This window comes from Rattus norvegicus, chromosome 3 (genome assembly GCF_036323735.1).
Source record: "Rattus norvegicus strain BN/NHsdMcwi chromosome 3, GRCr8, whole genome shotgun sequence".
NCBI classification, from domain to species: Eukaryota; Metazoa; Chordata; class Mammalia; order Rodentia; family Muridae; genus Rattus; species Rattus norvegicus.
Window position 1 is genome coordinate 73,120,234 of NC_086021.1, and position 13,633 is coordinate 73,133,866.

At 41.5% G+C, this 13,633-nt stretch overlaps 1 protein-coding gene and 1 long non-coding RNA gene across 7 annotated transcripts in view; one reads left to right on the forward strand and one right to left on the reverse strand.

The window, feature by feature from the left end:
- The window catches only part of B3galt1 (Beta-1,3-galactosyltransferase 1), a 573,038-nt gene that overhangs the window by 458,824 nt on the left and 100,581 nt on the right, over positions 1–13,633 (forward strand). The window lies entirely within an intron of this gene.
- On the reverse strand, positions 9,247–11,602 carry LOC134486374 (uncharacterized). The gene is made up of 2 exons (XR_010065210.1): positions 11,383–11,602; positions 9,247–9,397 (listed from the first exon to the last, which is right to left on the reverse strand). It is a non-coding gene; the product is annotated as an uncharacterized LOC134486374 (long non-coding RNA).

Here is a 13,633-nt window from a genome sequence, read left to right on the forward strand (position 1 = left end):
GGGACATGAAGGCAATAGCACAGTCCTTCACCCCGTCCAGATTAAGCTAATACTCATGCCCCTAGTAGGGACTTACACAGGGCTGGCTATGGGAGGTTAGCCATGCTAGGCACCATGCTAGGCTAGATGGCCCTCTCTGCAGCCTCACTGAATCTCTCAGAGTCCATGCAGAGAAAGTCAGGCACAAAAACATGCAGGGCTCTACTGAGACAGGATCCTCTTCCTTGTGGAAATGTGGATTCACATCCTAAATGCTTTGTCTTGGTTTCAGATAAACCACTGTTTTCATTGTAACGAAGTAGGTCACGCAGGCTTCTGAAAGTTTGACTCTCGGTGTTTCTTCGAACCGCCTCACAGCAGACCACTGTGGGGCCTGTAGGAGTAGAGGAGAGGTTTTGGCTGCTGATCTGAGGCAGATTCTGCCAGCTCACGTTCACTTTACTTCTCCACTCAATTTGCCCTGTGATAAACTAGACTTCCTAAGTTTTGTGCCTGCTTTATACAATAGGAGATTGGAAATGAAATGAATACTTGAGAACAAAGGCAATAAAGTGTTATTATGGCTGATGGAGGAATGATTTGTTTCAAATGCCAATTGCTTAGAGGAAGGTTTTAGTAAAAATCAAATAATAAATGGTTGCCATATTGGCAGCATATTCCCTTATTGATCTTCTATGGAAATCAGATTTCAGACAGAAGAAGAAAAGTCTGCCACACTTAAGACCACATTGGAGAGCACGCGTCTGTGATGAACGGTTATCAGGTCTCTTACTGCTTGCAGTACATTTTCAGAAGCACCCTGATACTTAGGCTCATAACTTTTTTATGTCACTTGATTTCTACATTCTATAGGTCAATAAAAATTGAAAAGTGAAGGTTTTATGACCCAGAATAAGGTTATGCTGCAGCCAAGTTCTCTTATGTCTGCATTAGTCTTACCTGGGGAGTTTATTTAAAAGAGATTCCCAGAACTTCGTCCTCCAACACTTTGCACGCAGAGGTTAAGGAGAGTCTGTGATTCTGTATTTACACTCAGTGGTTTGTGTATCAGAAGGCTTATTGATGAGGTGTTGTGGAAAGACGACAATAGATGCAACCTGCTTTTGAGTCTAAGAAAAAGGACCAGAAAGTTAAGAGGCTTAAAATAGCTGATATCAGCCTCTGATTCAGACTACTGAAAAGGACAGGAAAGGGATAAAAAGAACTATTTGTGTGGCTGGGGAACTTACCTGGCTCCCTATCTCACCCAAATCATGACATGTCCACAGCACAGACGCAGACCCTAATCCCCAGTAGTCTCTGATGCACCATGTGCATTAACATTCTGCGTCTTAGGAATCAAGGCAGGTTTTTGTAAGTGGCACTAAACTCACAAGGACATGAGCCTCTCACCACCTGAAAACAGTAACAGAACTGCCAAGCACATAACTGTATCCCCTTCACACAGCGTGTTTTCAAACACCTGGATGGTGTAGGTAGCCTGCATTCATCCAGATGTGGCAGCTTTGTGTGTCTCCTCCACATGCAAACCTTTTGTTTCATTGTGCATTCCCGTACTGGGAATTTCAAACAGATTCAGCCCCGGTAGTTGATTTGTAACTTAAATATTCAAATTCTAAGCAAGGTTTCCTCTGGAATCATATTACACGTGATATGGACTCTACCACTCCATGGGGTAGACTTAAACACCCAGCAGAGACCTGGAAGCCCGTTGCTTCTGTGAAGCTTGGAGGATCACCTTTTTGAAATCAAGGTTGTACTATTTTTTTCTATTGTTTATTCTGTTGCCATCTTCCTGGACCACTTCTTCTGTCCCTCCCTGTCCTTCTAGAGAATTCTGTGACCCTGTGTTCTCCTTTCCTGTGCTCAAAACTCATTTCTAAATGCAGTGATCTGAACTAAATAGATATAGATAGATAGATATAGATCATAGATATGTAGACAAAGATATATAGAGATATAGAGATAGACACAGAGAGATAGATATAAGGATCTCTTAACAGATTTCACCATAACATTTCAAAAAGTATTTGTTTTTTGGAAGAGTCTAATAATCTTTCAACAGAGAGCCTCAAGTACTTCAGTGGCAGTTCTTGTGACATCACTCTACAACGGGAACCTACATATTCATGTTCTTCCAGAGAAAGGAGATTATCTATAGGCTGGATGTAGGGAATCTCCTTTGGGGCTCTCTGCAGGGACCCTGCTCACATTTAGACCATCCACTTCTGCAATTTCACCTCTATGTTTTTAGATTTTGCACAGCTCATGGGTTTTGGCTTAGAGGCAGCCAATGGGAAGTCAGGGAGATTGCCAATACCGTTGCCATGGACAGAGGCAAAAGGGCAAGCATTTCAGCACATGGAATGTTTCCAAGTCTAGTTCTGCTACTACTAAAAAATGTATTGGCTCATGTAGACAAGTACTTGTGTTGAGTGTGCATGTCTACACCGAGTGCTGGTAGTGTTAGTTTCCATAGGAAAATGTTTCTCAGGGATAGGCTGTGATCAGTACTTTCTCTTCCATGTGGAACTCATGTCTAATTTATTTTGATGCAGTTCTCTAAAATGGCAGTCTTCAGCGGCCCAGAAAAAGGACCTGAAATATGCATTGTTTTGCTGTAGACTGAATTAGCGGGTGACTCACCTATCTGTGGGGGCTGGTGGAAGAAATCATTTCACACCACTGCTCTCTGTTGATGTATTCAACCAGAGAGCCTCTGCAGAGAGGGAAAGGTATAATCATTGTGGGATTTGGGAGACAGAAAGGAAAGAAACTGTGCGGATGCCCAAGGAAATCTTGATCAGAATTCATCTGGAAGGAAGAGCCAATTCACTGCCTTTACTGGGGAGGCTCGGACTCACGGGATCCTCTCTGCTCTCTTTGTAAGCGCGGAAAACATCTTTTTCTAATGTCAGAGCGCAATGGATGAGAAGAGTAAACAGAGGCCCAAATAACTACGCCCAGGTCCCATCTTTTCAGCGCCCCTCAGCCATCTTGCTTAGGACAAAGTTCTTGTCCTCTCAAGCATCCTTCCCATGTGTAACATGGACTAACGACAGTGATTACTGCCCACTACCTCAGAGGAAGTGATGAGGAAGAGCCCATGCTGAAGGAGCCTGGCACACTAGCGCGCTCTCCAAGTGGAGCTATCATTAGGTCGAAGGAAATAAGTCGGCGGCCTGTTCAGTTGAGTGTAATGACAGGTTGTGTGAATAGCATCCTCGCCTGCCCACTCAGACAGAATCATTAAGTTCTGAGCCAGCTCTGTTGTCCCCACGATCACAGGTCTAAAGTTAGAAGATATATTGCTTCTGGATGCTTCTAGTCGGTGATGTCAGGCTCCTCACGGTAGATTAGTCACACGCTGGGAAGAAGATGAGTGATTAGTCATATGGAAGGCTGTGGCCATCTCCCGCACAATCTTAGCGCAAGATTGATTGCAATCTGAAAAAGACAAGGGCTCCTTTCCCAGCTAGGCCTTGTGTATCCAGAGGTCAGCCTGGGGTTGATTTGACTTGATTTCCTATTCCCTTTCTCATCAGATAGTGTACTGACTTGTGAACATTTAGGATATGCCTCACAAAGGCAGCCTTCAGTCATACCATGATTCTAGCTCCCACAAAGAGAAAGATACTTCCCGACTCCAGCCCTGGACGTAGGAGCTGCCACGGGTTTGCTTCCCATTATTCTCCGCTACAAACTCACTTGCTACTTGTCCTTCACTCTACAGAGCTCAGAATGCACTCAAAATATGCAGAGATGGTTTTTGCTGAATATAATATTAAGAAAAGAAGGTTAACTTCTCTTTTATCAGTGCACGCAATTGCTGAGATTTGCTAATTCAAGTAAGAGGAGAAATATGGTAGATTATGTCTCCATGTTTTGTCTGGTTTTTTGTTTTTTGTTTTTGTGTTCTTGGGTTGTTTTTTGTTGTTGTTTTTGTTGTTGTTGTTGTTGTTGTTGCTGTTGTTTTTGTCTTCCCAGTTATGCTCATCCCATTCCTCTGCCTTCCTTCCAGCTCTATCAGATAAAGCCATAAAGAGAGCATGAAATCATATCCCAGGAGACTCTGTGAGCCAGCACTGAGAGAGAGCCCAGCCTGCATGAGTACACATAAGTCTACCTTATAATCACCCATATGTATCTCATTCTACCAGGCTAGTTCGTGCATCAAAAGGATCATAGGGTTTTGTTTTTCCAAATTTTAACTCCAAGTCTCCATTCTTCTGTGGCCCATCTTCTGGCTTAGGGATATTATGAGGCGATTTTAATAATAGGACACGGGACAAAAAGGAAGTGAGGACGTTCAAGATGTATGCTTCGGATCTCATGACCTGGTGCTTCTTAAAGACAGGTCATACCGAGGCCCCTCCAGCATTTCTGTAGGCCAAACTATCACTCAGCATCCTCGGAGATTTTGTCATCTCTGCTCCTCTCTCACCACGGCCTTCTTCCAAGCCAGAACTTTGTGGAGTAGAGGCTGAAACGCATGGACTCAGTATTTTTGCATAGTGCCGTCTTGAGCTATTGTAGCGCCTCTATCTACTCTGACAAGAATCTAGAGGAAGTCAGCTGCTAGGGTGGAGGGGATGGGGATGTGAGTGTGCTGAAGGGCACTGCAGTTCTGTCTGCAGTATGTGGCTCTGTTTTCTTGTGAGGTGCATATACAGCTATAATGGGAGAACTTGGAGCTTCCATAGATTTGCATTGATTTTGAGCTCATGTAGGCGTCTTAGGCTGTTGCTATAGCTGAGCTGATGTTTGGAGGGTTTGTTTACTTAAGTTTAACTGCTCTTAGGCAAAGAGCAGCAAGAAAAAGGCATGACTAGGCTCAGGTTTATTTAACTCAGTGTTTCTGGGGACTAGAACTAAGGTACTTGTTAAAAAGTCTAAGTAACAGCCAAGAAGTTCATCAGACGAGGGCATTCATGTAAGGAGACAGCGACCCTTAGTGTAAATCACACAAAAACTAAACAGAAAATTTATCCACACAGAGATTGGGTTTTGCCATGTGACTTTCTTTTTAGAAAAATCAGGGAAGACTTATCACCTCTTTAAGCCTCCAATTAAAGTAAAATGCCCTCTTTCGTGATAAATGAATAGGACAGAACTGATTTTTGACTAGAGGGTGTAGTTCATAATATTAAAATGACCGTAATTGTGGTGGCTGTGGCGCTTGTGCGAATTGTAGAAGGTGTAAGAACCTTGGGTGTGAGGAAATGAATTGTTTTGATGAATGAGGGAGCTGGATGTCACAGGAGCAATTGTCCCCTATAATAATCAGGCCAGCCTACTACCTGCAACATGCTGAGCAAGGAGGTGATCAGGGACAGAGCGATGCATTAAAGTGACAAGGAGAGTCTGCCACAAGCCAGGCTCGGAGCGTCACATCACCATTTTTTATTTTTTTTGGAACATAAAGTAAAATGCTGAGGTGTGCGAAGTGCGAAGTTCCTTTTCTTTTCCTTTACGTATAAACAATTATCTCCTATTAAATCAGATCAGTGTTGCCCTCTAGATTTCTTAAGTCTCATGCTATCATAAAGAATAACAATCAACTTGTTGTAGGAATTTGACTTCTCCACGACTTTCTAAAGCTGCTTAGTAGATATAAATCTCATCTTATAATCTGTGCACTGGGGTGCTTAATAAGTATGATGGGAAAATATTATAAATTTCTGGAGAATGAAAGAATAGTGAGACAGAGATGTCACCCATATTATTGACCCTCGTGTTGGAAAGGGGATATAATACATTTTTACTACCGACACCACTACACGCACTAGAGATGGTATTCTAGATCATTTAAACTGGGAGTGCAAAAGGTGCCTTATAATTCAGTGCTCTGCAGTCCTGCTTGACCTTAGATTCCCTGAGAACTTAAGGCCTATGAGTCACCTGCATGATTCCGAAGATGGACAAATCCTCCTCAAAGGCAAAGAGAATAAAATAATGGAGAACATTGATTACATAATGATGGTTTATCTATTATAGCATGGTTTTCAATATAAAAAGAAACCCAAGTTTTACTTTTTTTTTCTTCTAGAGCATAAGAGAGAATTTTTTAAGTATGACACTGGCTAATACAAAGGTTGAGCTTCCTCAGGGCCTTGCTATTAGCTCATCCTCCCTTTCCAAAGAAATGGCATACCTGGAAAGGGGCTACATTCTTAAAAGGTTGGACATGTGTTATGAGAAAGAATACATTTAAGGTCAGTAGATTGACCACATTGTTTCTCTCTCTCTCTCTCTCTCTCTCTCTCTCTCTCTCTCTCTCTCTCTCTCTCTCTTTCTCATGCACCTATTTAATTTTAGTCATTCTTATAGCATTGTTCAGTAATAAAGCAAAATAAGGTATTTTTCCACAGACATTTAAAGGAGAGAAAGGAAATTGTGTGGAAGAGTCGATATCTGGCAACCTAGAACACTGAACCAGTCCTTACATAGGCTTGTAAACAACCAAGGCACCGTAAGCCCCTCATATTCCATAGACATCCTTCTGGCATTTTGTTCCAAGCCATTCTAGAAGAGTACAGTTCACCATATGGGAGGGAAGATAAGACATCAACTCTCTTATGCCTGAAGCATCTTTCACAGGATAAAAAATTTCCAAATCCTATAGATATATTCAACCATGATATTTAATCTACACATGTTTAAGACAGGGGCCAAAATGATAGGCTCTCATGTATGTTATCCGTGAGACATCTCACCCATGTTACATGAGACAAACTGCCTGTCATTCATTGTTGATTCTCCACCGCAGGATCCAGAATATAACATATATAAAATATAAAATATATAAATATAAAATATATAAATATAAAAGCCAGTTGGTTAGACTCAGACACACATTTGAAGAGGAAGTTATCCAGGTGTGATTTTTTTCCTCTGCTAATTAAAAAAAGTACTTAATAGTACCATGTTACATAGGGAATGAGAGGTATTTGCTAGATTTCTTAAATATGTTATATGAAACAGACAATTTAAAAGTGAACATCTCTCAACTCGTGCCCAGTGATTTTCATCTTTGTTTGGTTTACTTTCATGTTATAATAGCGTGTCACTTGATATCTGTTTAAGATTTTAAGTACATCTTCATGTAAATCCATTGAAATCACAGAAATAATTACATGAAATTATTGCTGTAAATCCGTTGAGATCACAGAAATAATTACATGAAATTATTACATGAAATGATTGCTGTATCAAGAATACAACATTTTCAGTGAACATTGTTCTTTTTCCTACTCTGGTTCCTTTGCCACTGAAAGTATCTTCTCTGGGAAAATTGACCATCCACTTAGCAATGCCGAAAGTGTACATCCTGTTTCTCCTTGAAAATAAAATGTAAGTCTTCTAGCAAGCCCCTATCTTAGAAGTTCAGGTCAGCCAAATGTCTGGGAAGGTTTTGAAGTCCCTTTAAAGACAGAAGTTTCTGTGTGAGTAGGAAGCGTAGTCCCTGGCAAACTGAGGTGGTGAGGCTTAAGAAAGCACCCACCGACTCCCTGCTTAGCTGTGGTCTCAAATGCCAGTGGGAACAGAACTTTAGCTTTGAGATCTGTTTTCCTTTCTTCTCTTTGGGAATTCTTCTCACTGTATTGTCCAAACTAAACTACCTCCTGGGTTTGGTGGTCCTCCTGCTGCAGACTCAAGGACATCAGGGATGACAGACATGGGTCACCATGTTTATCCCTAGGCTCCCTCTGGAGGCAGGAGAAATCATCCCCCCCTTTTTTTTTTCCTCTCTGAGGGACTGGACAGGGACTTTGTTTAAATACCTCACAGGAAGGATTTCAGAAGTAACTCATTCAACTAGCTTAAGCTTGAAACAATGGGGGAAAATAAAAGGGATATAAACAAAACAAAACAACAACAAAACCCTTACACAAAAAAAGAGCTCAGAGTTGTGTTTTTTTTTTTTAAACTTACTACATTATTTGTTTGCCCTCAGGTTGATTAGACCTGAAACCCATCAGACAAGAGTGAAATGTGCATGCATTTGGTAATAAAAATAAAGTAAAATTGCTTTTAGTTCTTTCATAGGAGCAGTGGCTCTGTAGTCAGTAGTGATCCTTTCCTTCCTTCATTGTCAAGCTGATCTCCTGGTTGACATAGATTAAAACAACAAATATTCATTAAGATACAGACTACACAGAACAAAACTAGGCATTCTGAAGATTTACAAATGAATAACTAAATAGACATTATCTTTAATTGTAAATTAAATGTTGAACGTTCTATGAAAATAAAGCCTTGGGATATTAATATTTTATTGTAATTTAATATAATAATCTTCCCTTGGTTTATCAGTGATCAGGAGGGCATAAGGGAACAACTTTGGGTTGGTAAGTTTAATAAGTTTGTATCTCATAAGCAAACATTTTAGAACATATATAATAGCTGTGTGTGTTAATCCACATGTAGACCAGACAGTATCTACAGGGACAACCGAGGAGACCAATTATGCTGTGTTTTTCCTTCTCTCTGAACTACTCTGTACCCAACATAATCGTGATGAGCTATCTGGCGAGCTAGTAAAGTATGAAAGCACACAGTGCCTCAAAAGAATAAATGCACGTGCCGCAAGCACATCCTGAAGGCCACGGACCGTTGCCCTCATGAGCACCTATGCCGGCCCAGTGCTGTGAGCTCAGCTGTAGCCTACAGGCTTTTGCATGGAACTGTATGAGAGGTGTTGAGAAATGAAGTCATCTTACACATCAAAGGTACGCAGCATATGGGCTGGATCTCCACTTTTGAGTGACAGAAGGTAGTCTACAATCATACATAGAATTACCTCCACTTTCTACAGTCAAATTTACTGTAATGGAAATATTTAGTCTCTTTTTATCCCCTTGTATAATGGCTCCACATACCATGGAAGAATCCATTAGACACCAAGTATCTTTTAAAAAAGGTTTCCCCGTCTATTCACTGAGTCCAAGTCGTTCCCACTAGAGGTTCCAGCATTAGCCCCCATCATCATTTGCTGAGATCATTCTAGCAGGTTTACGATCGTTTCCCTAGTGTGGGGCATGCATGTGTCTCACTAGCATTGCCAATAATTCAGACCTGTGGAGTAGCAACCCAGTGGAGGAAGAGTTACCCAGACATAAGGAGAGTGGGTACAAATCTAAGCCTGGAGAAAGGAATGAACTGCCCCCAGAAATACTCTTACATCATTCTGTTGTTCCAGAAGGACTTAAATTAGGATGATGTAAACACAAAAAGCCCTTCCAGTTTTTGCTTATGTGTCTTGAACACACTTTTATTAATATGCAAAATGAATACATGTTGAAAGTTTAATAATTCTATCCCTAAATAGACACACTTTTTGGTAAGAAAAAGTAAAATAATTATTTCCTGATTTCTTCCAAATGAGTTCCAGGACCTAAAACATAACAGAGACAATAATGAATGCAAATAAGAAAAAAAAAATCACAGTTTTCCTCCCGCCCCTGACTTATTAGAACATGAGGGTCTGGAAATAACTAATGGCATTCTGTGAACTGTGCTGTAACCTGACTGTGTGGGCCTGAACCCAAGACGCCTTGGAGGGCCTTGCTTTACGATGGCGAGGAAGAGCAGTACAGGAACAGGAGCATGCTGTCCTTCCTTAGGAATTGCTGCTACGCCCTGTTTCTGAGAAACCCATCACCAGATAATGTCAAGGTGAAGTCATGTGGGTCAGACTTCTCATCGCCATGAAAAACTACTTGTGCGAGAACTAACATTATTTGTTGATCAGTTTAGTATGCATCCGAGTGCCCAAGCGTGTGACGTGGTGTTCGTGTGGACGTTAGAGGACAGCTTGCAAACGTCAGTTCAACCCTCACTGTGTGCGTATTGGCTATTGAACTTAGAACATCAGGCTTGGTAGCAAGTACTTTAGCATCTGTGCCAAGTTGCCTGCAGCCACATAGCAACTTAAAGGATGAAATTATTTGTCGTGTCTCATGTCTTCATAAGTTTTAGTCCATAGTCCCTGGATCTGTTGCTTCTGTTCACATGATGTGAAGCATGGGACAGACAGACAGATGGACAGATGGTACTCATGTGGCAGATGGGAACCAGGCAGTAAGGAGGGAACCTGGGGACAAACGTGAGACTCATTTCCTCATGCCAGGCTCTATCTCCTTAAAGGTTGGACAACTCTTAAAAGAGCATCACCGCCTGGGGGCCAAATATCCACACAATTTTATGGAGGACACTTCACATCGATGGTCCTTTCTGTATCCCAGAGAACACTTCATTGGTATTATGTGGAAATAAGCAGAGAGTCTGGACGGTTCTGAGGTCACCAACTGGACCACTTTGCAATGCGTTTTAACCATATGCGTAGCCTGTGATGGCGGCAGAGTATGTGTTCGTGATGGGCTGTTGTCAGGCTCTGCATGGATCAAGATGTCCGGTCCCCATGGAATTATTAGCCAATTGCAGGCAGTGTTGTTTGTACTTGTATGTGTGAAGGATGGGCAGTCACACTACAGGGAAAGAGAGGTCACGTTAAGAAAAAATGCAACAAGAATCCTCTCATTGCACGTGGAGCTACGGCTAGTTTGAGTCCAAAAGAAAATGGGAGTCCTTCAAGCATAACTCTGTCAAAGCTGGCTGAAAACAGAAAGGATCAGTAAATCTCTCGCTCTTGATCCAAGGTAATTTATAAAAAAGTGTGTGGTCCCCAGCTCCGAAAATAAAAGAACCAAAAAAAAAAAGTATGTGTTTAAATATTCAGATTTATAACTAATTTACCCATTTTCTTAGTTTGCGTTGCCAGTTGATCAACTAAAAGAAGTTGTAAGCATAAGGAGAAAATACACTTTCAGTGCAGAGCGGCACCATCGCATGGGCAAATGCTTGCTAGAAAGCACTGTGTGGGAGAAGGCTTTGCTTTGGCTCATGGTTTCAGTGGGTTCAGTTGGTGATGGTTGGCCTTACACATAACTGTTTATGGGAAGTCATGAGAGAGTTATGAATTTTATGGATGAGAGGCATCAGGCATGGAGCGCAAGAAAGGTGAGGAAAGTGGCCAGAGACAGGAAGAAATCTGTAACAAGATGTATTCTTCTATGTTCCCAGTGACCTTCATTCAGCTAGGCCCCTCCTAATGTTCCCAAGAACCCAGTAAAACAGCACCACCAGTGGAGAGCAAACATCTAAGAAATGAGTTGTCTGAGGTGACACTTCTTATCCAAACTGGAACAAACCTCAAGGTAAAACTCTGGTCATCTTAGATCATTTTCTTCGTTGGTGAGGGTAGATAACAAATCTACCTAGATAAGCACTGATAAAATAGTCTGAGACATGATGTTTACTGGCACACCCTTTGTGATCTCCCTCACATAATCTGCCCAATGTTCTCCCACCAATGCTCACACTTTCTGTCATCTCAGTACAGGGTCTAAGAAGCACATGGCACATTTCTGACGAGTGAAAACATAGCCTTGATCTGGCAGCTGGCAATCCTGCAATTCTCTTCTGTCCATTGAGGACAGGAATAGGTCACAAGACATGATTTTTTTTTAAAGCATTCCGGAATTTTGAAACGAGCTCTTCCTTCTACCTCTAGAAGGCAGGCTGCCAAGCCACTGGGCTCCCTTCATTTCTCAATAGCTGTAAAGCGGCTTCTAGCTGTGTGGTTTTGTATCCCAAGAGGGAACATATATAGGACCTGTTGTGACAGCTCTATCAACAGGAAATCAGAGTGGAAACCTATGTCAAAGAAGAGATTTATGAATGGCAGGAGAATCATGTAAAATTCAGTGATCTGAACTCGCCGATGACCCCAGAGTCTCAGACATCATTTGTATTCATTACTCCTAGGAAATGACACATAACTCAGGGAAAGAAACCTTTCTCCAGAAACTTCAGCCATGTAGAAAATTCACATGCATTTCCTAACTTGCCATATTGAGATGAAACCTAGTAATTGAGTTGAGGTAAGTCTCTACCAAAAAAAAACCCTCCAAAATAAACTTGACTTCCTATCTGTATCCTCCAACCCAGGTTGTCAGTCGGAAAATTAAATGCAGTGATGGAACCTGTCAAATATCTGAATAAGCGTAACACTGTAGCAATGTATTTACTACTTGTTTCCAATTATGCAACATTTTGATTTTTCTCCTCTAAATGGGAGAACTGAGTTTATTAGCATCTGGTTGGATTTTTTTGTTTGTTTGTTTGTTTCTCTTTTTGCTATTGTTTTTGGTTTGAGGATTTTTTTTCTGAAACAAAAAAATCATATACTTTCTGAAAAATGCTAGATTAAAATCTTCCCACTTAGTATTGATGTTGTTACCTCCTATGAACGTCTGCTGATTTCTGTGACGTATGGCCTCCCGATTTGAAGGCCATGGAATGATGTTGCAATTACAGATCTCCCTGATAAGCAAGGCAATTATTTTGATAGCAGGAGAATTTAGTCTTGAAGATATCAGAACAGGAATTAAAATGTTAGACACTCAAACTGACATTCAGGAAAACAAAGGTTAATCCCAGTGGACTGGGTAGATATTTTGCCTCTGGCAAATTCATAAAATTCACCTTTTCTGAGGCTTCATCGCCAGTAACTCACCCGGGCACCTGAATTTCCCTACTTTTAAGAAGCACTTAAAGCACATGGCAGGCATTAGGAGATGGCGAGATCTGACTGAGTGTCATATCAAATGTCAGATGAGTCTGACAATAAAGAAGGTGCCTTTGGATGCCGTTTGCTTCCACTAAAGCCATCATAAAACCTGAGAGTCTCGTTACTTTTGCTGGGTCATGTAGGAACCATGACCTTAGTGCTTTCAAAACACCAATATGCCTTCAAAATTTTCTAATTTTCTCACCTAATTCTCTTGTAATTGAATCAATTTTAAAATTTTTTTTAAATATATTTGAGGCTGTATTACCTAGTTGGATTCTCTTGGCAGTGTCTGGTGCTCTGGGGCAGGTACCCCTGGGATCCCGGGCCAGCCTTAGCAGGAGCATTCCCACGAGTCTGTGAGATCTGAGCCCTTGTAGTCACAGCCTCCAGCAGCGCCAGCACCACACTGTGCAGGTCCGGGGTGTGGTGAGCACTATTCACTTTTGTTCTACAGCGCTTTGCACGCCTAACCAAGGTTAAGCAAGGAAGAGTCAAATCCAAATCCCATGAATCTCAGAGCCCTCTTTGTGGTGGCTTTGAGCTTTCATTCCCATCATCATAAAGTTTATGTACAGTAAAAATTGCTTTCTGGTGTGGGCTTTTACGGCGAGTGACAAACGCATACACCTGCGTAATGACAGCCACTATTAATACACCAAGCGCTTCTGTCATCACAGCCCTATATACCATCAAGCCCCTTTTTAGTCAAAGTCTGAGCCCTTTGATGAATAGAAAACTATCATCTTCCTCTTTAATTTTTGTCATGTCTGGAATATCATTGCTACAGCGTGCGTACTGGATCTACTCCAAAGGCCTATGTATTGAGGGCTGTCCCCAGCCTGTGGTGTTATTGGAAGGTGACAAAATGTCTCCCAAGGTAGGGGCAAGTGGAAAGAAAGTAGAACATTGGGGTTATGCCCCTGGAGGGGATCCTAAGACTCCAGCCCTTCTTCTTCTTATGTCTCTGTCTTCATGGGTCACTTACGAGGTGACCAA